The 27,349-nt window shown below is 41.4% G+C and overlaps 1 protein-coding gene across 6 annotated transcripts in view; it reads right to left on the bottom strand.

Moving 5' to 3' along the window:
• The window catches only part of DAB1 (DAB adaptor protein 1), a 484,695-nt gene that overhangs the window by 293,113 nt on the left and 164,233 nt on the right, over window positions 1-27,349 (bottom strand). The window contains exon 1 of one of the 6 annotated variants that reach the window (XM_076340091.1): window positions 26,281-26,296. The exons of the other annotated variants lie outside the window; for them this stretch is intronic. The gene's annotated coding sequence lies outside the window, so the exon portion shown is untranslated. Of the gene's footprint in view, window positions 1-26,280; window positions 26,297-27,349 lie in introns of those variants that run through there. 6 annotated transcript variants of the gene reach the window in all.

The following is a 27,349-nucleotide window of genomic DNA, read 5'->3' as shown; positions in this document are numbered from 1 at the left end:
GCTTTGGCTTTTTTTTTTTTTTTTTTTTCTTTCTTAGCTTTTCATGGGCTAATTAAAGAGCAAAAGCTTTGTTTTCATGCCCATTTCTGCCAGGTGCTACAGTAACACAGAACAAAGTCCTTGTTCCTGACAGTGCAGCTTCAGGAGAGATCTAAGAGCAAGCACATAGAAACAGTGGGGTAAGAGTCCACAATAGGCACTAGCACAAAGGAAAACCAATATTTATTGAGGTTTTGTAGGCACAAAGATTAGTTTTCAGAAGAGAAATAAAAGGTTCTTTTGCAGATGTATATGGCAATCTCCTCCCCATGAGTAACAGCTCATATGAGGTGCATAAAATATTTACTTGAAAATGGGTACTGGCATTATGTTTGAGTCCAAAGAGCATTCATCACAGTAGGTTGCAAATCCACAACTAGGTCTCCTACATCCTAAAGTAAAGGGTGGTGCTACAAGATGATTTCCATCATCGAGGTGATGGTATTTTTCCCCAAAGAGCACCACACGTGTAGATACATGTAATTTCCACCACCACCACCTCAGACAGGGTTGGGTTTGGTTTTTTTCCCCTTAAGAAAGCAGCCAGAAACAGTGATGCTATCTTTGGATAAACACAAAGAACTTGCATTCTATTTCCAGCTGGATAATCTTCCAGGACATCAATACCCACTAAAACGTTTAGAACAATTTATATACTCTTTACAATCTCTAAAAAGGGAACAGCCTTTAAAAGCTGACTTACACACTGTAATTACGCTAATTCTCTGCATCTGGCATTCAGAAGAACCCAAATTAAACATCACAGAGCACCTCAAGTGCATCCATGGAGCAATGAAGGTGGAATTAACTCCAAATTAAATGGAACGCCTTCAGAGACTATCAAACCACTATTCAAAGTGCATAGATTAAAACCTTTTTACGTTATTGAACAGATTATTCCTCTTAGGGCAAGGTAAGTATTTTGAGAGTTTGCTTCAACACTTCATAACCCTTCTTGGACTAGAGAAATGCTTGAATTGGAAAATCCTGGAGCTAAACACCGTAAATATTGGAGAAGTTCTAGGCTGGATCAGCTCCAAACTCTGCAGCTTGGAATTAATCATTGATCTTCTGGTGAACAAAGACCTTTCTCCCTTGCTGTTACAGCAGAGGCAAACGCAACCAGTACAGCATGCACAGCCACTACTGCTCTAACCCGCTCAACATCTACAGTGCGGTGAGATTAGGAGCTGTCGTTAAATTCAAAGTACGTGACTAAGGGAAGCTACCAAGCAAATTCTTCTGGGGTTACTTTAGATGTGCTACATAACTTGTATAAAGGATTTAGGAAGGAGCTGCTGTGCTCTTCATCCTCAAGGCAATACAGCCGGCAACCCAACTGTACCATGACTAGCAGATTTAGATTTGAAAGCAGCATGTCCAACATGGGTCACCTCAGACCCACGCACTGCCTCTGCTCAATTGATCTGTGTGGATGCAGCTGCCTCTTCCCACTAATCCAGTGTCGGACATCCAAAAGTGTGGAGGATTGCTGCCTACAGAAGTAAGATTTGCAGGTCTAATAATTTAGTCCACATGCTTAAAATTGAACAGGGCTGATTTTAGTTCAAAGATGTGAATCCTGCTCACCGTGCAACTATATCATAATACCGAGAAAAGCACAACTGCACATAAGGAAGCAGAAGGACAGTCTCTTTGAAGGATGCACCCAAGAGCAACCTATGTCTTTGAGCTGGTAAGAAAGACAGGCAGGATGCGGAGAAGATTACAGCTGCTTCCCATCACTGATCTACAGAAGGAACTGGGTTTTCAGGGTCTGAGGCACACGGCAAGTAAGCCACAAGCCACACAGATGTCTAGCAAAGGCCAGTCCACCTACCACCTTCACAGCGTGCCCAGGACTCTGCCTCCTTGTCATCCGGCAGAAGAAGAGAACAGAGGTGAGAAGGCTGAGGAAGGGAATTCACCCTGCTCTCCCTTGGAGTTGTGCCGTAACTTGCAGCTGCTTCACCAGAAAGAAAAGAAGAAAGAATGTATCACTGAGAAGACTGGCAAAAAAAGGTCATACTTTTGCACCTGGGAACAGACTGCAAGTCAAGTGAATTGTACTTATGCCACAGAGCAGCCTGGTCACAGCAACCTGCAGCACATCCTAGTTCATCAGATTTGCAAATGTTATTGATTTATCTACACGGCTTTTTATAAACAGTCATCCTACTACCCGCACAGAAATAGCAACAGCTAATAGATTCTCAGAGGATAAACAGCTGAAAGAAACTATCTGGGGGACGCATTCACATTTAGTGAGTGCAGAAATCTCATTCTAGAAGTCTTGAGTGTAATTATAGCATTTCTTCTTGATACTATCTCCCTTTGCAAGACTATGGCAATTGTGTGCATGTAACCAGAAGCCATTACAACAAATTGGTTAATTTTAATGAACGTGCTCAATACAATGTCTAACAATATAGTACATGTAAATGTGAGGACAGTCCATATAAATGGTTCAGGAATTCAGAAGAAAAATGCGGCTACCCTCTTGCCATATCTTGTCTGGGCCTATAGCCAAGAAAGATGCAAATAAAGCTATATACATGTGACTGCAGAGGTAGTCACCAGTCCTTTGTTTGGTGTCAGATTATTTCATCATCATTATTTAACACATCTGCTACATGTGCTTTAATATATTGTTTGCTGTAATGCACTGATGATAACATTTGTGATGAAGGCAACATCATCCAACTACCTTTCTCATCTGTTCTTTTTCCATCTTGTCAGTGTACAGCCATGGAGGTTATTTTGCTGCATCTTTTTATATTTCATGCTTTGTCTGTCCACAAGCTTATCTTGCTTTGCCATAAATTGTGCAGCCTGCTTATCTGTCTACACTCTTAATCAATGTGATGTATTCAGAAGTATTATAGGTTGCTTACCTCCTTTGCTCTAACTCTTTGTTTCCCAGTTCTGTATCACTGTATTTTTTTTTCTTATCCTGCTGCAAATTCCCCTTTCCAGGTTATTAACATATGAAGCATTTACAGTTCCCTCTGTTGTTTCTATGCCGATAACTCAAAATTGCTTCAAGTCTTCCAAGTGAAATCCACCCTCTGAAGTAGACACTAAAGACACCTGCCCTTCTCAGCTACCAGAGGAAGACGAGCCTTTGAATGCTATGTGGTCAAAAGACTGCTTTACCAAACTCTTAATATATTTTGACTCTCCTTTAGTTACTGACATTGGTTCCTAAAAAAGAATTAATTAGATACTGCATGTGATTAGTATTCATGCAAAATTACATACTTATCCTGATTTAAGAGTTTTCCACATTATACCTTATTTAGGCTCTTACAGAATTTCTTTGACTCTCCCACTCCAGAGTCAGATTTAAAAGCAGATTTTTCTAGTTCTAGATGAATGTATTCCCTAACGGTCTTTGAAAATTCATCAATGCCTTCCCACACCTAAAACAACGGAATTCTACAGTTTTCTCAATCCCAAGTCTTTTATTTTAATTCAATCTTAAGTTTTCCAATATAGATTTCAATGCTTAAGCACTGTAATTTCTAGTGTGATTTCTCCCCCCTCTCTTCATTCCTGCTTTCTTTTAAAAGCTCAGAAATGTACATAAATTTCTTATGGCATTTATCTCCCACTTCCCTGGCAACAAAGAGACAAAGAATTATTATTTTTTATTTAGGAACTAAGTAATCAAACCAGTCCTATTCAGCAAAGCATACATACACATGCCTGTGTTGCATCAACATACTTAAACAGTATTTCACACTGGCCTTAGTTAGTAAATAACCTTTACAAGTTCTTGAAGCCCTGACATTTTACATTCAAGGATTTGACAAATGACTTATTATTTACATCTATCTTTTATGCACCTTCCCTTCAGTCTCCACATCTGCTTTCCACACCGTATTTATTCCTTCTCTTTGCTTCATAGTTTTACTTATCACTGTGTTTTATTCTCGATACATGCTTTATCTATACTTTGATTATTCTTATTCTCCCCTCTTCATTTGTACAGAGGATATTTTAAATGGCTCTAAGCTACGCAACTGAATAGACTCAAAACAGTTCAACACATGATGATTTATGTGCAGTAGCTTTTAGCTTCTCTGTTATATTCATGACTTCTCACTCCTGTTCATCTATTCTTTACTATGTTCTTCCAAACTTTGGTCTATGGCATTTACACATCTTTATTTCTCTTCCCTTTGGTTGCACCCTATGTTCATCCATCCAAAGCATTTACAGACACTCATCACTGCACATCTAAATGCCAATTTATTAAATTACAGCCAGTATTCTTTGGATACCCTCTCACCTCTTCATGCAATTGTGTCTAGGCACTACCGAAAATGAAAGGTCAGATGCTGCCCCTAATCTGTTTGCACAACTCCCTGTGGAGCCCAGGGTGACTCATTCCTACACAAGGTCTTTCAGCCTGTCACCCTGTTACGAGAGTGTTTTACAGCAGATGAAGTGAGCCAAACAAAGAACCGAATCAGGGCCCGCGCTCCCCACAGCACAAGGCAGCGGATGTGTGTGCATTCAACGGACACTCGCGGCCCATCACATACACTGCCAGTCCTCGGTCCTGCAACCATTTCTACGTGGGGGGCCCCAGACCTGTGCAGGACCCGCTGATGCCAAGCACGAGACACAGGCTGTGCTACAGTAACACACCTCCACCATGTAGAGGACAAGGGAGCCTGCCAGCACGGAGGCATCTGCACATGCAAAACCTGTTGCAGAGGGAGGGTGGAAATTGTAGGTGGTGAAAACCAGACAAACTTGTGATGGAAATGGAAGGTAGGGATGCTAAAGGGTCCAAATGTGCATCTCAGCATGCCGAATGCTAGTTATAGCTCACCAGGTAGAAAGAAAGATGACAACAGCGCTGGTCCATGCACATTCGAGGACTGACAATATTCCCTCCACAAAGGGCTTGCATCAGTTTGCTGACTTTACACTGAGCTCCATCCCCTACAAACACCCGCACGAGCTCCAGCCTGAAAGAGTACAGCTCACCAAACGCTAGCGCTTGCGTTCTCTCTCTGAGAGCAGCAATATGCTGCAAGCTCAGGGCATCACCATGTCAGCATTCACTGAAGCTGGCAATGTGTAAATCAAGCCCCCACCAGCAGCTTCATTTTAAAGATGCTTTTAACCAAAGCTGGGGGCCACCGGCCTGTAAATGCCACAAGGCTGATCAACAGCCACCTGTAGCAACTTTGGCACATAAATAGGAACATATTTAAAAAACAGAGCTATTATAGAGGGGGGCAAAAATCATCAACATCATTTTCCAGATAACAGTAGCAGTGCCATCCGGGCCACAACCCCATAACACAACAGTGTTAATGTATTTGCGGTCTCAATAGATGCTGCCACAGCCTGTCCACGTGGTCTTGGGCACATAGATTACCTAATCAGGCTTTAGAGGAGGTTTTTCATCACCATCTGCCCACACGAAACACATTCACTGGAAGATAGTCCTGCAAGGAAGCAGCCAGGGGAGCATCTCTGCTGCTGGATCCAACCCAGCTAATATGCATTATACTCACCAGCCACCCAAGCTAAATTCACGGATGCTTGTACATCTAAGGGTCTTGAAAATAGGGTACTAAGTGGACTACAACGTTTTATTGAGGCCGAGACTAATTTTCCAACTCGTAAAGCCCAGTGGGTCTTAGTAGCCCATGCAGGCAGGCCTGTCAAAATGCTTTCATACTGCCTGAAAAAAAATGTAATTGCCAACTGCTTTTTCTGGGGTTGAAATTCAGTATTAAAACCACGTATTACCCAAATACAGTTTCCAAAGGAACTGGGGATTCTAATAGTCTAATGACTGTCTCCTAGAGTTCATTTTTCACTTTTCAATAATTGGTTTTTCAGTTGCATTTGCATAGAATACATGTAAAATTCCATAGCCCATTAAGTTAATCACAACATGAAGCTAATAAGCATGGACACACAGACATACCTAAGCCCCGATCAATTTTTGAAGCGGTGATTTGAAGTTGCAGCAGAATAACTGCTCCTCAAGCCCGCCAATTTGATAGGTAAGAATGTGTTTTAAAGAATTGAAATTTTACACTGCTGAGAATAGCCTGTAGTTATTCAACATACACATCTTCTAAAGAAAAACGAAGAAAAAAAAATTAACAAGAAGAAAACCCAACACACTTTGAGAAGAGGATTTTAGTGATAGTTCAAGCAATTTAACCAGCAGTTTCCCTTCTGTGTTTGCTTTTCCCCTCTCCATTCTCCACCCAACAGCATCTCTCCTGCAATAGGCCGAGTGCATTAAGGAACGACGCTCTACAGCGTCCAGCTCTGCACGGCCTCGCACAAGTACCACTCTTCAAGTGCTCTTAACCACCACATTTCCAGTTACACCTCCACCCAACATAACTCTAAGGAACACCTATATATCAGCAGGCTCCTTCAGTTCTCACAAACTGGCTTGAATTTGCAGTTTTCCAGCCCCTATAGCCTCTGAGTGGCCACATACACGTGTTGTCACTCTTTACGCTTCACTCCAGCTGGCTCCAAAAACTGCCTACTGATCACAGACCTACCCAGGAGGCTGGAGCCATCTCCTAAGCCAGTGCAGAAGGTACGCGCCTCTCCTGCCCTCAGAAAACGGGAGATTTCCACAGGGAAGTTTCCACTTAGCAGAACGGTTCTGTGCCACCGGCTTCCCATCTGCCTGCCTGGAAGGCTTCGCTTGAGCCTGTTCTTCAAAAACAAGGTTTTTGTTCTGGAAAGCTATACCTGGGAAAAACAGCCTTTTCCTTCTCTCTCTCTCTTTTTTTAAAATAGTGTTTCATCCTGATGCAGAATGGGAATATTTTTAAAAAACACACCCTTTCTCCCGTGTGGAAAAGGGATTTCCATTTTCTGGCAAGGTCTATACGCAAGGACTCAAACAGAATAGATGATGTCAGAGCTTAAGAGCTTTTGGAATGATAGTTTTGTGGTGGCAGAGCTGCTCTCTTTTGAAGCTTAAGGATTTGAACGAAATTATGGGAACGTAGCCAGAGGCGGTTTGTTCAGTGTTGGCTTTAGAGGGGTGGGGGCTTGGTAAAAGAAATCATTGCTTTTCTCAGCAATAATATTAAATACATTTGAAGGCATGTTCTTGTTTTGCTGTTGATTTGCAGAATGATACATTATTTAAAACGTATAATGTAAACAAAGGATTGAGGTGTTGTTTGGTAGAAAGTACATTTCCTCTGACAGGAGAAGCACCAAACCATTGACTCAAGTGCTCTGCTTTTCCTAGAAGGTTCAACAGCATTTGGTACAGTTTTCCTTTTAATGCCATGGCTACTCTTTATTTCTCTGCAGTTATTCAGATATGAAGCCTTAATTTTGTTGTTGTTGTTGTTGTTGTTGTTAATCATGACATCATGGGTGGAAACAGGGCAAAGCAAGCAGCCCCCGAGGGAATTAAAAATCAATCCAAGCTGCTCATTAAAAGGTAAACCGTCAATAATCTTTGTCAGGCCTTTTTATCTTGGGTTTTAGCACAGTGTGATCCCTAAGGCAGCATTTGGTATTGAGATTTAAAATGGCTCCTACTTTTCACATCTCCATCAAGAATATTAACTCCTTCAACACAGGCTGAAATTACCCTGATTCTAATCAGCAATAAAAATGGTACAGGATTAAAGGGATCACTTTATAACAGCTTTTCTGTATCTGTGCTGACAGAGAAGGAAAAAATCAGCTTCTGAACTTGACTGAAATGGTGCAAGTCAGAAATATCTCCATAGACAAAGCCTCCACAATGAAAACTCAGATTAAAATCTGACCATTTCATACTTCAAGCATTTATATATAAAAAAAAAATATTTAACTGAACACGTGTGGATTTTTCTTAACATTTCAATTTTTTACATTAGCAACTGACTATCTAATTTAGGCAAACACCATAAAAGTTTATTTGGAAAGCTAATTTATCTAAATAATTGATACTAAAGATTCTTCTATCAATTTTATGGGAACAGGGCCTCTGTAATACAACTTTATGTGTTTGAAATTAGGGTGAACACCTATCATATCATTAACATAGGGCTAATTACAGAAGGGATGACAGCTCGTTTCAGTAGGAATAGTGTTGTTCCATCCATGTGCCACATATTATGAAAAATTAGCTTCCCAAAGAAACATTTAGTTTGTTCTTCACCACAATGCTTTAAGCAGACTGCCAGTTATCTTTGCCTACATGTCCTCCTCCATGTATTTACTGCATTGGGTAAAGCACCATTCAAAATCACATATTTTTTATTTCCTCTTATATGTAAGCCTTAGTTTGAGAATTTAAGAGGTAGTTTATTGAAAACTGTGGCTAGTGCATACGGAGATCGTGTCTAACACTTTTTATTTTAGCTCATCAGTTTGAATAGAGACCTAAAAGTGTGCTGAATTATTTAGCTTGTTAGTGCTACATAACATATTAGGATAATAATCTGCTGTATTTACAATACTGAATAGGTTCTGATTTTCCTCCCTACTTATCTTAGGATGCAAACATTGAAAAAGAAATGCAAAGTTTGATAATCCTCATGCTACAAGCAGGGATTTCCATACTAAAAAACAATAAAAATGGAGCAACAACTAAATCTGGATTCCACCCCCTCAGGCCTTCTTGGAATAAAGATCTTGGTGCACAGGAAGCAAACACCTATATTACACAGAATAACTTGTCTGAACAGCCAAAATAGTAGGTCAATAGATCCAATTATACCCCTGCAAATTGGTTTGCTAAGGGGATGACTCCAGGACGTTGGCTATTTATGATGAAGCTATCTAAGATCACTGGAACAGCTTCCCTTTCTCTGCCAAGATCCCACTAACGTGGTATGGCAGCACACCATGAAGGCAGCACAGCCACCTTTGCGGCTCCTGAAGGTACTGTAAGCCATGAGAGTTCACTCACGTTTTCCGCACAAGTACAGAAGAAGTGACCAAAGACCCCTGCCACCCCGCAAAGCCATCTCCCCTTTCACAACCTCCCCACGGGGGGAGAGTGGGCCTGTTAAATATAGATGTTATTCGAATGTGATAATACTACTGAATTTTCTAGAAACCCTGGGATCTTTAACAGGGGGAACAGCAGAAGGAAAAAGTAAAACAAAAACATTTAATTCTCAATTATGAAATACTTTTAAGAAAATACAAGAAGCTGACGCTTATGCTTTATCATTGTCCTACGGCCAGGTTTTCTTTATGTGACTCTTGGACTCCAGCAGCGAGGTAGGATTAAAAATAAAACCCATCGTGAGCGCACAAGCTTGTGATAGAAGAACCTAGTTTTGCAATGCAGGTTTGAAGTGATCACACTAAAGAGACAGTAAAACAGCAAAGGAATGCAGCTTACAAGAAGCCTTGCAAGAACAGTTGTATATTTATCAGAGGTCTCCCCTATTTGGAAAAAGCCGAACCAAACAAAACAGCAATATCCATCTACACTGAGGTATGCGCTTAGCTTAATCAACACTTTTTATTTTAGCTCATCAGTTTGAATAGAGACCTAAAAGTGTGCTGAATTATTTAGCTTGTTAGTGCTACATAACACATTAGGATAATAATCTGCTGTATTTACAATACTGAATAGGTTCTGATTTTCCTCCCTACTTATCTTAGGATGCAAACATTGAAAAAGAAATGCAAAGTTTGATAATGTTTTGTTTGGGACTGGAAGGGCCCAATTTAGAAATATCAGTAACCCAGCTGGGTCTAGGTGCTAGGTCCACAGAGGGACGTAGGGCATGGCAAGATCCCTGGCAGGCAATGTCTGGGTGGGTGCCCCAGCCTGGAGCTGGCCATCATCGTTTCCCTGGTGGTACAAGAGAGAGGGGCTTAGAAACAAGACTCCCCACAGCAGCGTGGTGCCAAGCTAGGCAAGGGAAAAACCTCAAAACCCCACCTCCATTTTGAGCCCCCAAAACCTACGTTAAAATAAAATGGTGACGTTAAAATAAAAAGGCACTGAAAGTGTCTTTTGATGCAGGCAAGTGGCTCAACCCTTTCTTTTCAAACTGGTAGAAAGGGATGGGTTGGGAAAAGGAAGATGACAGCCTTTCTGCAAGAGAGACTGCTTTTCTGTCCTGAAATGAGAAGACTCGCCCTTTTGCAACACATCCTTTTGTAAAGGCAGTGCTTTTGGTCACTTCACACGAGCTACATGTCACAAGTTACTTGGCAAAAAGGATAAAGGTAGTTGTCAACTTTCAGCTAAGAAATGACTTTTAAACCATAAACCCACTTGAAGCTAAAATTAATTTTTGCCTCATGCTGTGTATCTATCTGAAAATATTTAGTAGGAATCAACCATGGGCTGATTGATCATGCAAACACAATCAGCCAGAAAAGGCTACCGGAGGTGTGATCCTGGACTGGCTCCAGATGCATTATGAGAAAAGCGGTCAAAGAGATCATGTAAAAATCACGTGAATAAGCCAGCCACCAGAAAATACATATGTTGTTGCTCAGTTTGGCATCTGGGCATTGCAGCTGCCAACAGAGCAGGAGCGCCTGAGACCTCTGGAGCAACAGACAAGGTGCCAAAAGGAGTTTCCAAACTATAACCACGTTTTACCTTCTGATTTGCAAGTAGCTAAGCCTGAATCCCACTGCTCAGTTGCCCCTTTGCACCCACGAGGCCAGACAGTAAGAGTGGGAAGCTAGTTTGTTTACAACTTGAAAGGCACAACACAGATTTACTGTGATTAACCTCAAATTGAACTGTATGCCTGTTCCTCATCCAGGTCCACTACCTGATCCTCCTACCAAAGGTAGATTTCTAGCTCCAAAGAAGACCAGAAAGGACAAGAAGGAAGAGAAACCTCAGGTTGTGTTTCCATTGATGTACATACATCCAGGAAGAAAGACTGCAGAAGAGACAAGAGTGCTTGGACAAAGTTAAATTGTATGGTTTCAGCTCACTGGAATGGAAGTTAACTAGTAGGAAAGAAGTAATCCCTATTAAGCTCACATGGAAGTTGCATTGCCTTTCCCAACTCCCCTTCTACAGGCACTTTTTGAGCTTCTCCATCCTCGAGGTAGAGTTACCTGGCTCCACAGCCACGCAGCCTGTGATCAGTTCTCCACGCAGGCACAAACTCACCACAGGCTAACCAACAGATCCTGCATTATCAGCTGCCCTAAGCCACCATAGTCTCACCACCACAACTTCATGTGCAGTACTGAGATGAGCTGTGTAAAGGACCTACGCATACAAGTGCCACATGAAGCATAAAATGGCAAGTTATTCTAGCATATATTGATCTGCATCACATTTTGGGGTACTAAACATCGTATTCAGGCAGAGCCTGATCCAGATCCTCACCTAAGATTAGCTAATATAAATAAATACGTCCTGCCAGGCAATTGAAATCAGACTCTTTTTGCTACAGTGACTTACATCAACTGAATCCTGGCCCCAAGTACCAGGGTGTTTATGAAAGATCTTGTCAGAATTATGAAAATACAAAATTGGTGTGCTACACTCATTTGCTATAGGCTATGAAAAACTAAAATTGTATGAGAACTGATTCCCGGAACACTTGACACAGTTCAGAAGTACAAGGAAGAATTAGACAGTTCCCTTAGTGATGGCAGGCACTGAACACATTTGACAAAACAGAAGTGCCGTACAGTGTGAAGTGAGAAATTCTAATCTCAGACAGACAGACAATTCCACTGTTGTTAGCTACTGACGCTGTGGAATTCACTTGTTAATAAGATACAGCAATTTTTCTTGTAATGCAGACCCCTGAAAGTGTTTGCATTTCAAGCAAACAGCTAATAAAGGCAGAGATTTATATCTGTTAATTTAACCCGCAATCTATCTCTGTCTGTGCTATCGTTATGAAATGCAACAATACAAGTGAGCAAATGAATATCTTAACTTTGGCATTTCAGATGAATGTTATGTTGAAAATTGTGCATCTTTGCCCGTGAGATTTTTGGAACACTTGAAGTACTCCCAGCAAGTTATTCCATAAACTATCTACCAGACCATATGTTTGCTGCCTACAAGTCTGGGCAGGAAGTGTCCAGTAGGAACCACATCTGAAAGGAGGAAGAAGCAGCAGCCAACAGCGTTCCCATAACTAATCTGCATTTGCAAATGCCAGTTGGAGTTGGCAAATGAAACATTTCAAGTGCAAATAGCTGTGAAGACATTTGTATGTAGCATTAAAACTGATGGGTAGATGGTGGGTTTGTTTCTGTTTAATTTTAGTGAAGTTACCTAGATGCTGGTAGAACAAAGCCACTTTCCCAGGATTTTTTTTTTTTTTTTAAAAAAGATCATTCTTACATGGAAAAAGCCCATTTCTCTTCTAAATGCTCTTTTTCATGCATAGCTACTTACAATAATTGTGCTCAAAAATCACAGCAATTATAAACACTTATCCTGTGAACAGTTACAAGCATATTTCTCTAGGCAATATGGTCCTAGAAGTTTAAAGCACACGCATTAAACATGGTTATAAAGTTTATAAAAACATATGTACATGTTGTACATATAAGCATATATACAATATGTTTCCTTTATGAAGCAATTTTATCTTGAAACTGATTTTAGAATTCATTTATATACGTTTCAAGAAGTCTTCGTCTTTTATATATTTATACATTATACTGTGTATAATGTCTGTATTGTATGTGTGCAATTAGTAGATCACACGCAAGATGATACGTTTTCCAGTAGAAAATCGATATAAATAGTCTAAGGCCAGGATAAATCAACACAAAGATGAAATATTATTATCTGGCTTGCATTTACAGGATATAATTCTCATCTGATGAAACAGTTTCTGAAATGCGTCTCTGTCACTTATCATTAACACTGACCAGACATAACCCCAAGATTATGCTGATATAAGACAACATTCAATTAGCATACAGAGCACTCTCTAATCAAAAGCCCACACAGTATTAGCAAAGTTTGAGGGTTCCCCCCCCGTTCTGTGCTTCTACTTTGCGAAGAAAGTGTTCCACTATCACAAAATTTCCTTTTAAAAACCAACAAGTATACTTTATTTGTTCAGCAGTCAATAATGTATTCCCAGAGGAAACTGCCAGACCATATTGATGCAGCAAGTTTCTCTCTTCACCTACATATTCACCTTCATCCTACCCAATAGGATCATCAATCTAATTAATCTGCAGAAGTATTTTAAAATTGAAATGCACACAGATTATGCGAGGTTTTCTTTGTTGAACCAAAACATTTTCTTAATACCACTTGACGGGTGCAGAAAGGCCTCTCTTCTGTCATCCCCCAAAAGGTTTCCTATGTGGGGGCCCCGGGATGGAGCAGACGGCTGAGGTTCAGGGCTCCTGCTCTGGGAGGGAGGCAGGAGCCAACAGCACAGGTGCAAAGCTCAGCAAAGGCAAAAAAAAAAAAAAAAATCAGTACAACCCCCCCAGTCCCAAATGAGGAGTTATCTCCAGAGGGATATTTTTACAAATTGTCACTTCCAAAACCACTTCAGTTACCAAAATAACCCACCTACTTTCTCGGAGGACTCTGCTTCCTGCAGCTGTGGCTGACGCCAGGAAGGAGCACAAGTTTTTCAGCTCTTTGGAAAAAAATTTAACTATTCAGCCAAGAGCTTGCCAGGGGGTCTTGAACTGGTCTTAAAACAACCCCAAAACCTCTGAAGCCATCTTGCAAGTGCAGCCAGGCACTTGCACAAACCTTCCTCAGCAACATTTTCCCCATTTTAACAACATACAGCTCATATCAGTGTTGAAAATAACATCCAATGTATATGTGGATTAGTCAGTTATGGTTTCACTCAAACATCGGTTTGTCCTGTTGTTTCACAGTGCAGATTTGAAGAGAGCAATCAGGAGGAGTAATACACAACGGATTTAAGTGTTTGGGATTTTAAAGTTCACTAAACACAAAAGTAATTAAAACTACTTTGTTTCCAGTACCTGATCCGACATGTAACCAAGCTATAGCACAAAACTTGCCTTTTTATCTGTGTTTCAAAGTAAACACTTGTGACTGATCCCTGTTTTATCCTCGCCTCCCACATTGCCATATGGCTACGGATGTTTCAAACAGACATTATTCCAATAGCTCATTACTTACCATCTTGTGCTGAAGAAGAAAAGCTACAGACAGTTTTGACAAAAACAGCAGTTGCCTAAAAATGTTAAGTATCACAGTCTTGCATCGTCTTAGACGTTTTTAGTCTGGTAACAAGGATCGGCGTTAATGCCACGCGTAGAAAGGAGTGAATCAGCACGTCTGCACCGACTTCACCGCGTCCCCAACAGTTTGCACTAGCAGAGGCTCTAATCCCGCCCGATTTCATATGGAACAGACATTTCTAATGTGAATTCAGCACACGTCCAGCCTGATTAAAGGCAATATCCTCTCACTTCAGTATGTTTCAGTATTTCCTTTCTTAAGTATTGCACAAAACGTAAGATTTCAATTCACACATTGACCAGGGTTAATCTCCTACCGCACCGTGTCACGGTCCAGAGGGAAGAAAATCCTCCAGTTGTTCACCTGTGGTTCAGCCATCCCAGGAATCTGCCGACTGCTGAGGGGGACTTTGACACAGAGCAACCAAGGTAGGTTTTGTGATTGTTAAGCGATTCCCTTTGTACACCAGTGAAAGATCAGGGGGGTTTTGAGAAATGATACTACTGACTGGTTCTGGTAGACTTGCTTTTCTTTGGCAGAAGGAAATTCAACAGGGAGCATATTTTGGAGTGAACATGTAGCAGCTCCGAATTTAATGCGTTACACCCCAAGGTGGATCAGACCTTTCTGGCAACGAGATGAAAACATATTTTCTTCCTCCAAGGAAGCAGTAGACTGCTGCAAACCATCACATTACTGTGATTCAACTCCTTGTTGGCCAAGCCACACGAAGCAACCGTGCACACACCCTCACAGCTGTGCCTCCCTGGTTAAGCTAAACACTTTTATGAACCCCTTGAGCAAATACGTTTCACTCTGTAGAACAGAGCTGGTCTAGCAAGCCTACACGAGAGCAACTGCACTCTACCAACAAGCGTTAGCTTTTAAAACTGCAATAACCCAAACCCTTGCAAACACTGTCACTGCGAGCTCAGGACAATGGCAATCTGAGGAGAGTCCTAGGGTACAGGTCTCCAGCCTCACATAGCAAAGACTGCCTTCGCATTGATTTTTAAGGCTGGGTAGATTTGGGGAAGGGAAGAAAAGGCTGTGAGGTAGAAGGAAGAGAGAACGTGAAGTTTGCCCTGTCTCATCTTTCTATGAGATTTTACTATTTTACCACCTGGCCACCTGCTTCATAACCAGATGGAGAACCAACATTAGTTATAAGCTGAAGGGCCTCCTTCTGCTAACAATTAAGTAGTTCTGATCGTACTTTCACCTCTAAAGGATACATACTGTCATGTGTCCATCTATCATTTTTAGAAGTGTCAAATAAGGCACTTAATTAGCTATGAAGCTTGCTAATGAACATCAGGCCAGCTCTCTGCTACTCCACACCAGCTCAGACCACCTTCAACTTCTGGCCTATCCTGCTCTGACGTGACCCTGAAAACACTGGCCCTTTTGCTATGAGGAGGCACACACACGTACTGGAGGTCCTACTTCCAACGCACACCAAAATCTGCCAAGAGCCAGCAACATGATTTCTAGTCCTTTGGCAGGCTTTATTGAAGAGCTCCTCTAGGAACATCTGGCTGACAAGACAGGCATCTGGCAGGCCACTGCCACGTTATTGATGAGGAATGCCTGGATTTTAAACACAAAGCTTGATACTTGAAATATGCCATTATAACATAATATATAATATTATATAACAAATAATAAATACATTGTATTTTATACACACAGACATGTATATAAAAATGTGTAAAATAATAAAAATCAGTGCTTGTGTCTTTGAAGGGCAGAAGGCAAGGCAAACAAGGAAATCCAAGTGCACTAACACAGAGCCAGTCCAACCTCAGTGTACAGGGATGGCAACTCAGGCAACCGGAGTAGATTCACTCTTTTCTGCCAGATCAGAATTGGCGTTACTGGCCAAAAGAAGACAAAAGAGTAAGTAAGGGTCCTTATTTTTAAAGTACTACAGGAGATATCCCAAATAATGCCTTCAAAATCATACAAGAACTTAAAACAAATCAAGATATATCTGCTTTTGCACCAGAGGTATTTCCCTTGCTAATACCTAGGACTCAAAACGTGTTTTGATCATGATAGGACCAGCCAGGCATTTGACTTCAAAGTACACTAGGCTAGAGCCTGCCCTCAGGTTAGATGCTCAGTGAAATTAAATACAGTACTTAATCAGAAGTTAATGCCTATGACTTCTCAAAAGGTCAGCCTTTTTGTGTGCGCAAGTTTTCCAAGTCAATGGCTTCAGAAGGAAAGACTGCATTCTTCTCACAATGTCTCTGGCATGACTTTCCATCTGAATTAAAAGTTATTAATGTTCGTTGCATACAGTATGTCAGTCCTGCTTAAGAATAAAAGCAGTTAGAAGAAATTCCACTCCCCCACATTCTCCCCTCATAGGAGATTTCACCTTCTTTAGAGAAGAAGGTCTGGTTGTGCTGTAACAATTAAGCCAGGACAAAGAACAGGCTTCCTTTATTTTAGTCATTTGAGAGGCTTAAAGTTTTATTGTTCTCTGTTTTTCAGGATTAAAATGACATTCTTCCCTGTGATCTAGACTAGTGAGGTTCCTGGGGGTAGGACACTGCCCAGTCTGTGGAAGCCCTGAGTTCAGGTGGGTCTTCAGTGAGGAGGTACAAAAGGAAACATCTCCAGCAGAAGAAACAGGTAGACTTGAAAACATGCCAAGAGAGGAAGAAACCCAAGGAGCTCTCTTTCACTGCTACCAGGACTAGAGAAACATTCCCAACTGTAGTTTGTTAAAATTTCCTGTAGAAAGGAAAGAAAAGCAAAATAATCAAGATCATCTTCACAAAAAGCTCCTGATCAGGTCAAGCTACATTGGGATTTAAGAGGGAGTGGAGTTTTTCAGTAAGCAGCTCCATCCTCGCCTCCCCTAGACAGGGGCAGAGATTTTTCAAGCTCTCAGGCTCAGTCTTAGTCACATCTGCTTCATTTTCTGTAATATCAAGTGATGTGACCTACGTTTCTCTGCTACTGCATTACACAGATGGGAAGAAAAGCTGTCTAAAACACTGGCAAACTCCCATGGGAGTTAGAGGCAGAACTTCATAAATTGATGATATTAAATACATAGGTTGATAAGAAACTTGTCTTTAACATAACCGTTGTTTTTGGACTAGAAACCAGGAGAAACCAACTTTGCTGTATACCAGATATACTATCACTACATATCTTTTTGGCTTTGTAGAAGCTCAAAACATAATGCATTTGGGCAATTTTGCAACAACACCTGCTTAACAAAGCCAGTGGTCACAGGGATGCAAGAGGAACATGATTTTACTTAACAGAAGCACAGAATAAATTTGAGAATACCTGTCCCTATCAGAAAGCTTTTCTAAATTTGAAAAAGTTCAAAAGTTCACATGAACTCAGTTTCCAAGAGTTATATTGTGGTTACAATTCTGATAAGCCGAATTCCCAAGTAAAAAAAATTTTTTTTTTTAAATCAGAAATATATAAACACATATTGTATTAAATTCTTTTCAGTACATAAGAAGCCAAAAAAGAAATGGACAAAGATATTGAAGGCTTACTTTTTTTTTTTAAATAACTAAAAAGAAAAATCCAGACAGCAGCCAGCAAATAATCTTATTATAACTTCAGCTCTGCATTTTCCAGCTTTTCTTTTTGTCAGTCACATGCCAAGCACTTTTATATGGCACTTTTTGTACTATGAATTTTAATAAAAGCAGCAAAAGAATTGGGAAAGAAGCTAATTTTTCTACACGCCTCTGGCAAACAGGAAGAATTCAAGAATAAGTTAAAAGATATCTTTCTACTACCGAAAATTCATTTTCCATAACAAGACACTGTCATCTTCCTGAGGAGCCTGTAATTCCAAGATAAAGATGAAAAGATGTTGTTTTATCATAATGACAAGTATCCGCATCCATATTTATTTTGTGCTCCAACATCACCGTACAGTTTGTATTGTCATGGTACATTGAAAAGTAGGAAAACATTTAGCTATTGCAATAACAAGAGAATAAAGGATAAAGTACCAAAGGGAAATAGCATAGCATAATCATTTCCGAGTATCCCTAGGAAAATATTTGACCCACATAGAGGGAATAGAGAATGGAGTTTGTTTCCTTGCAACTGCTTTTTCCATTTTCCAGTGGCCAGCCCATGCATTTTAATTACCGAGTACTACAGCCTTCTCCATCAGGCAGCTACTTTGCTCTGGCTACATGAGTAAAACCAGGACAGAAGCCAGCAAGCATAGGGGGGAAGACACCAAAAACCAGGCAACTAGTTTAGGATGTCCCAGGTGCCCAGATCTCACCCCGCTTAGTGGCTTTAGTGCTACCCGGCTCCTGGTTCAACAGCACATGGGCAAACACAGGGCAGCATTTTCAGGTACGGCAACCCTGGAGGCAGATCTGGAACTTTGTCGAAAACCCAAACAATAGTGGGTAACTCCTCCCGGTAAATGGCTTAATCACTTTTCTGATAAAATTCAGAGTGCCTGCCTTGGAAATGTCTTACTTGCCTGTTACACCGTTATATACACGTTAGATAGCATTACGTTAGTGGCTTAACTTCCCCCTTGTTTATAAGCTGCGCCGAGGTTATCTTTTCACCTTCTTGTTTAAATAAATTCCCAATGTGTCAGTATCAGTGCCTCTACCACAGATTAATAGAATCAGCCAAAAGGATAGCTGACATTTTTGTTGCCATAGAAACTGGTCATGATGTTACACAGCTTGTCTAGTTCCCATTTGCCATATATCTAGCCAGCGTCTGAACACGGTCCCCTTTTGTTTCACAAGGAATTACATTAAAATATTAAAATACAATTCCATCTTAGTTCAGTCCCCATTCTGTAGCAAAGAGGATTATAGAATATTAAGATATTTCCTAAGGAAAGTGCAAAGTGATGATAATATTGCTGTGTGGCTTATGTATTTTCTTTTTCTTTTAATCTGGAATGCACAAGTGGAGTGCATTTATCCCAGAGCCCTATATCCCCGTTATCCTCCATTCAAGTATCTCCATCCGCTTCAAATAAACAGGCTTTTCCTCACCGAACCTCAAAGTGGATGTACTTCAAATATGATTGTACAAGACAAAAACAAAAATAAGAAGACATTAGTGAAGATATTTTTTAATACACCATCAGCGTTTTTCTGCATAATGCTTAACCTTCTCAGTGCTGCTATCAGGCTCCCTCTCCACAGAGGCATCGCAGCCTCGAGAGAAAACCACTCACATAGAATTAAGATGTGAAGTTTCAGCACTTAGCAATGCAGTGTGGATGTATATTGTGCCAGAGGGCACTGTACACTTTGAGAAAATGCAAAGCAACTCAAGCAAGAACAATATCTAAGGACTCCAAACTGTCATGGCCCTCTTCTACCTCTCCGAGACATACTAATTCCTGTTATTTCAAAGGAGCCCATTTGCTGATATGGGGATTAAGGTGAGAAATAGATTTCAGGCAGTTCATTTTCCCCTCTTTTAATATGCATGAAAATCAGAGGGACAGCTGAAGGAGCTGAACTCCATCGCACCAGGCACTACGCAAACAGGCAGCAGCTCCTGCTCCAAAGGGACTTCTTCCAGCCAGAACAGCAGCATCTGTACATCACTGGTCACCCAGAGACATGCAGGCCCATGTTCTGGTTACTTTAATTTGCAGGTAAACAACTATGTCACTGTCACCATTACCAAAATCTATGCCAGTCACTGCAATAATCCCAACACTGAGTTTGATCCTTACTTAGATCACTAAGCACCATTTTGTTTTGATTTTCACTGTTCAGGTAAGCACATGCCACTCATTACTGTGGCCAGGGGCTTCCCTGAGCTGCTCTCAGGTGCTATGGTAATGAGCACAAGTAGACAGGTAAGATTGCACAGAAAATCCTCCCCGTTTTCCATACTTTCAAGTGCAGTCATCAAGAGCAGTTTCTCAAGGCTTCCCATTGCTGCAACCATGTGAGAAACTCCTGCAGAATTTCTATTTTACTTCACCCAGGAACATGCAAGGAGCCACTGACAGATGTCAGATATTAAGCAAGGATTTTGCCCCGAGCAAAGCACTGGATGCTCAAGCTTACATGTGGCATGCCATAGCCTTTGACTCTGAAGATATTCATGCCCAGTGTCAGTCTTTTATTCTCCCTGCAGTTCATAATTATGCTCCAGTTTGGGCACAGCAAGACCAAGCATGTGTTGCTGGTGGCTTTCAGGAGTGGCTGCAGAGGGTCCCAACAAAGCAGCCCTGCATCTGCTGAGCAATATTCCTGTTCCCTTCCCTGGGAAGGAAGCAGATGAGATGATCCGACTGCCTTACAGGATTGCAGAGGAGCAGAAAAGCCGCAGCAACGTCCCTCTCCATGTCACTCCAAAAAGAAGTTAGCCACAAAGGCCAGATGGCAGCTGGTGCTTACACAGCTGTGTGGTGTGGAAATGGAGAAAGACAAATTCATGTGAGGTTTGTTGGACTTGCAGCCTCCCTGCAGCACTGGAATAGTCCTAAGATCCTAAGATGGGATGCAAGGAGTTGTGAGAAGTATAGGCTCATACAACTGTTAAAAAAAAAAAAAAGTGAAGCACAGCCCCCGCAAGAAGCACAGCAAGCCACTCTCCTTTCCCAGCTAACCCAAAAGCCAAAGAGATGCCCATCCTTTTGAGCAGACCCTGACAGAGAAAAGGTGTCAGTTCAACCCCAATCCAGTCTGGGGTTATTCACATAATTTTTACCCTATCATATCTTTCAAAATACTCCATTCTCTTCGTTTGTACAGAACAGGACTAAGAGGGAAGATGGGGAATAACGAGGTTTGCTGAACAATGCAAGCTGAGGAGGAAGCTGCTTGTTGTCTTGAATTTCCTGGCTTTGACGATCAGGTTAATTTTGCATGCCTGGTTGCATCAGCATGTTGAGTTATGCAATGTAGCAAGCTGTCGTACTGTACAAAGCATGACGTATCATCTCATTGATGCATGAAATTAAAAAGATGTGGTTTGCTGGGTCACCCACAGATAAACCAAACTTGATTTTCAGTCATCTCCTTTTAATTACATTTAAACCTTGCAAGATGGGGAAAAAATAAAAAAGAAAAGATTGTTCAAATACCCGCTGATCCACTAACAGTAAATAATTCCAGCCAGTCAACGCTACAAGTAGGTGCAGCAGCGTGGGTATTTTCTTGCTGTTTTTGATGCACTGATGAAGAAGTAGTCATGATGCTTGTTTGCCCCTTCCCAGCAAGGCAGGCAGGGAGCAGAGCAGCCTTTATGCGGCACCCCGAGATGGCAGGAGGCTGCTGGAGCTGTGTAAGCTGTGAGTATTTACCACAAGCCAACTCACAAATGGAGCTGGACTGTTGGCACCTGCACTAAGGCATGGTTTGGGTCTATTTCCTTGCATTGCTGAGGTTGGCAGAGATGCCTGGAGATCCTCCCTGCTCAGGGCTGGGCCCCCCCAGAACAGGTTGCTCAGGGCTGGGTCCAGCTGGGTTTTGAGTATCTCCAAAGACAGAGACGCCACAACCTGCCTGGGCAACCAGCAGCTGGCAGAAACAGCAGTAGAAAGCAGTTGCTGGGAATGGGACGCTGCTTCTTTTAGGCAGAAAGCATCTCTATTAGCAAACCCTGATTGTGAGGATCTAGAAGGGAATGACATGCACCCCAGTGCTGGTCAGAAGAGCTCACGTTATCGAGTTTACAGTTGCTACCACAGGAGCTTGTTCTTCAGGTATGCCATTTAGCTATCCCTCCCTTTGCCCAAGAAAGCAAATATTTTAGCATAGTCAAAAGATTATGCTTATATTCCTCTAAGTCCAAACATACGTTCCTGTAGCAACAGAGATAGCAGCAGGTCAGCACTCAGCAGAGCAAGCCTCAGAGCAGGGGGTATGGGTACTCTGCAGCAGTAGTCTATATAATCAGAAAAAGCAACTCGCTCTCAATCACAGCATAAACCATGGTTGCTGTAAGACAGAGTATGGCCTGGAAATTCAGCGGTAAAGATAGGAGCAACTGCAAGAGATTAAAAAAATTATTGGAGCCTTAGGACTACTCACCTCATCTCTGGCTTTGGGGAGATTCCCCGTGAAACAAGGACAATCACCTAGCAAGACTGGAAAGTATCAAATTTGCACTCGGCAAACAGAAAAGATGTTACACGTGCCCTGCTCAGGCACCCTGCAAAGACAAGAGCTTGACTTTGTAAACGCTACCATTGGCTTCACGTGTAGTAGAAACAGGCTGCAGATTTTAAAAACAATTTAGCAAGTGTGCAATTGAAGGAAGCATTGAGAGTAGGTTTGGTTTTGGTGGAGTTGTTCCCACCCCCACCACCCCCACCCCCCAAAAGAAAGCAGGAGGGAAGGAGTAGGCAAAGGGTCAAGAGAGCAAAAATGAAGCTTTTCCAGCTCTTTTTGTAGGGTATGTTGGACTTTGCCCAATACAGTGGCTGGCAGAAGGTACAGTAGATTCATGCATTACCTTCCTGGAATGTAAGTTATTCCCCCCCCAGGAAAGGAGACAAGAAGTAAAACTTACCTTAAAAAATTTATTACTCTAATCACTTTTAAAAAGTTTCAGAATCTACTGGGTTTCACTTCGGGATGAGGGTGGGATGCGAATGGTACCCAACACTGATGTTGCCATGGCAACAACTTGTTGCTGGACATAAAAATAGAAATGCTTTCTGTCACACTGGGAATATAAATCAATAATTGCCAGGGTAAAATGAGAGTTCGTTCTGCCATATTGTATTCACATGATTTGTTAATTAAACCCACACCATTAAGGCCTGCGCTCACAGTAAAAGTGTGGTTGTTCCCTGTGGGTGACATGGACCCCTTGGAGCTGGGACAGCACGAGATCTGTGGATCACTTAAATCCCATTTTAACCTGCTCTGTGGAGCTAAGTGGTCTACGGTCCACACATTTGCTTCTGCATAGTGGAAATTATGTCTTTGCCATCCATTTTTATGTGTAATAATGAAGGGTATTTTTACTTAATCATTAATATCCTGTTTTGATAGCAACTAAAGCCATTGAGGAGGAAAAGAAAATATATAAAAATAATAATATGAGGTAGCCTTGTCAGAAATATAGTACACAATATATACCGTATACAGTATTTTCCCATTCATATGAAACCACTGTTCAGACCTGTGCAGCCAGTGACCTTTAGCAAAACCACGCTCTTGGGACTAACAGCAGGCTGCAATATGTGCACAAAACTACCTATTACATGCCTGTGAACTGCACAGATCCCTGTGAAACTTGAAGTTTGTCCACATACGAGTTAGAAACCAGGTAACTTAAACATCTAACTTATATGACTTACAGGAAATACAAAAATAAGTTAAAGTGTATACATACATAAACAAACCAGTTCAATCTAAGGAAAATATGAGAAAAAGATAAAGTGTGAAGCGCTACGTAGAGTCAAAACTGCACCACGTGAGGTGGCCCTGGGAGGAGGCCCCAGGTCTGAAAGCCTCTCCAGGCTGAAGTTACAGCGGGGTCTGCTCCACCCCAAACTGGTCCATGACAGAGGAGACAAGAACAGCTTGAAGCTACTGCCACTTGCTCCCACAATTTGTTAGTTTGGCTTTAACACCGCCCCACCCCCCTCCAACAGAGGTGGCAATACCCTTTCTCCCTGTGTCCTCCTAGCAGGTCCTCCGCTAATCATCAAGCATTTCCATATCTCAAGTGGAGAACTGGGAGGTTAATGAATATGCAGAAGTCACGTCTGCAGCCTAAACATACAGGAATTATTTCAATGAGTCATGTATTTATAGCAAGAAATTTCTATTTTTAGAAACATAATTAGGGCCTGAGATTCATACGCACAACTCTAGTCTACTCGAATGAAAGAACACGCAAGTACCCCAAAGCAGAATTTATCCTCCTGTATTCAGATAAAAATATGCTGGGTCTTTGGCTGGATACAATCTTCAATGGGAAAAAGGAAGAAGAAGAGAATCAGGTTTAATGAGCCCAACAGGTAGCTAAAGAAATTAGTTCCGAAAGTCTTGAACTTGGTTGGCAGCAATGAAATTCAGAGAAAAATCATAGCATCTTTGCCATAACTGATAATCAAGAAAAACAGATTAATGGCTTGTAGAATAATACAAAGCAATAAAATATGCAGAAACTCATTAATATATCTATTATGTAAAAGGTTATGAATCATAAGCTTTTGTATTGTTGGAAAAGAAACACTAAGCAAGACATTTGGATTTCAATAAAACACATTAAGTAGCATTTAATATGATGCAAGAGCTATAATATGATAAAGTGTATCCCTGTCTTTAAAGAAATTCCTTTATAATGGAACATTTCTCATTTCAATAACTTTATCCGAGATTAAAAAATAATCTATCACATTGAGTATCCACTTTAAGGAAACCTAATAAAACGTTATTTCAAACAATGCTCATTTAGCTGCCTGCTAATGCAAAAGATACCTTCTGTGTGTCTCGGCCATGTCACAGTGCTCGTTTTCCTTCCTTTTTAACTCAGAATGACATTAGATTTTGTTAATTTTGAATATGGACCTCAAATGTGGTCACTTCACTTCTGCCGTTTCCACAGTAATAAATGCATTTTGAGAGTTTAGAATGAATTACTAGGCAGAGTTTGACTTCTGACTAGGAATCTTATTAAAGCACAGCTTCAGGGAAAGGTTTTTAATGCAGTTTTTTGTTGTTGTTTGGTTTTTTGTTTTTGTTTTTTTAGCACAGATGGTATGGCAGTTTCCCCACTTTTATTTTTTCCTGTCCAGTTTCAGATTAAACACTGAGTATTGAGCAGTTTATGCAAACTGAAGGAACCCAAATCCTTCCCCTGCTATCCTCCATCTCCCTAACACGCAGCTCAGTGTTTCCATCTTCATTTTTAAAGACTTTTCCAATGTTGAACTTTGTCATGCAATCCCACTATTTTGCACCTTATGTATATATAAAAACATATTTGTTTTCACAATAACGCTGTGCTACCTCATTCCCAGAAACTACAGGCATGTAGCAAACAGCTTCACCAGGCCACAAGAGCCTACCAAGAAGTTCACTTGAGCTGTCTTACAAATCTCCACGTGTTTGGATAAGAAAGCATTTGGGAGAAGGAATCATAGGTTCATCTTAAAACCTTGTACTTTCCACGGCCAAATCTTGTCTAAGTTGATAACTGCAGCAGCTTTCATGCTAATTGGTGACATTTCCTTCGGGACATCACTGTTGGTTGTATATTAGTGTCAGTGCACGTAAACCAGCTTGTTTTTATTCTTGTGCCGTCTGTCAGCAATAACGAAAGGGGGAATTGCCAGGGCTGTCACTGGATTTGCTTTTGTTTTCTCTACAAGTGGTTATTAAACCCATCTTTCTGTGACACTCCCACCACCTTTGTCTGTAAATTTGTTAAGGTATCACTAAAACAACCGTGACAAAATCAAGCAGCACAGCTGAGGAGCAGAGGAATGGTTTGGTGACATCTATATCCACTTCCTTAGCAACACCAAACCACCACAGGGAGGTAATGCAAAGCAAAGGCAGCAGCAAAAAAAACAGTAGTCTGGAGAAAGTCCCCACACCGATCCCCGAGGCCAATGACATGATAAACACACGTTCTCCTTAGAAAACGCATGATGTGAGACCTAACACATATAAAACATAGAGAATAATCTGGAACTTAGGAAAAAGCAGAGCTGTACAGACTACAAAAAGACAAAGCAACTTTAATCCTTACTTTCAGGACTTTGATTTTCAACTCTCAGCTCTCCCCACCACTGTAGCTAAGTGCATCTCTATACCTTTTTGCATTACAGCACAAAGAAGTTACCTTCAACTCACCACTGGTCCTGGCCATAACTGTAGGGATGAGGAAGTTATTAAATATTTCAGTGATTTAACTCTTAAAATCCAGAAAGTAGCTGAACTGCTGCTTATGTAAATGCTCTTATCACAGAGCTGATTCATGCAAGTCTGTATGCAAATACTTCCACAATTCCCGCAGATCAACAGAATTACACACCTGTCCTTGTCTTACAGGACATTTGCATTTCTATATAATTATACTCCAAGAACATACATCATTTAAAAAAAAAAAAAAAGTACCTTTTTACATTGCAGAGTGTCCTGGTTTCGACAGGGATAGAGTTAATTTCCTTCCTAGTAGCTGGTACAGTGCTGTGTTTTGGATTTAGGGTGAGAACAATGTTGATAACACACCGATGTTTCAGTTGTTGCTAGGTAGTGTTTACACTAGTCAAGGACTTTTCAGCTTCCCATGCTCTACTGACTGAGAAGGCTGGAGGTGCACAAGAAGCTGGGAGGGGGCACAGCCAGGACAGCTGACCCAAACTGGCCAAAGGGACATTCCATACCATGTAATGTCATGCTCAGTATATAAAGCTGGGGGAAGAAGAAGGAAGGGGGGGACGTTTGGAGTGATGGCGTTTGTCTTCCCAAGTAACCATTACGTGTGATGGAGCCCTGCTTTCCTGGAGATGGCTGAACACCTGCCTGCCGATGGGAAGTAGTGAATGAATTCCTTGTTTTGCTTTGCTTGCATGCGTGGCTTTTGCTTTACCTATTAAACTGTCTTTATCTCAACCCACGAGTTTTTCTCACTTTTACCCTTCCAATTCTCTCCCCCATCCCACTGGGGGGGAGTGAGCGAGCGGCTGCGTGGTGCTTAGTTGCCAACTGAGATTAAACCACGACACAGAGTTGCTCCCACTCTCAGCATCCAAACTGTTAATTAATTTAGTCAGAGAGGATAAAAAATGTCTATTGTCACTCCAAATATTTCATAGTGGCAGCTCAGTTTTTCTTCTGCCTCACACACCCCAAAGCAAGCTGCTCACAGCCAGCATTTACAGGGGGAGCTAGGAAAGCCCTTCCTCCTCAAAGGGGGCCCTTGCTCCCAGCTGAGCCCGCCCGCCCCCCCCCCCCAAAAGGGCCAGGGGTTGCCCAGGTCTGGCTGAGGGCTTGCAACAGCCATAATCCCCAAGAACACAACTGATTTTCAGCCCCCACAATGAATCAGCATGGCTGGTGGGTATTATTTGCACATGGCTCAGTGGCTTTGCTTGCAAATGATGTATGATTGATATCACCTGTATCCTTACCCAAACCATTCACTGTTACCACTTCAACCAACAAATAATCCCCGGAGCTGCCA

This window comes from Aptenodytes patagonicus, chromosome 5, assembly GCF_965638725.1.
Source record: "Aptenodytes patagonicus chromosome 5, bAptPat1.pri.cur, whole genome shotgun sequence".
Classification (NCBI taxonomy): domain Eukaryota; kingdom Metazoa; phylum Chordata; class Aves; order Sphenisciformes; family Spheniscidae; genus Aptenodytes; species Aptenodytes patagonicus.
Note: the sequence above shows the minus strand (reverse complement) of the source record. Positions and strands in the feature narration are given on the sequence as shown.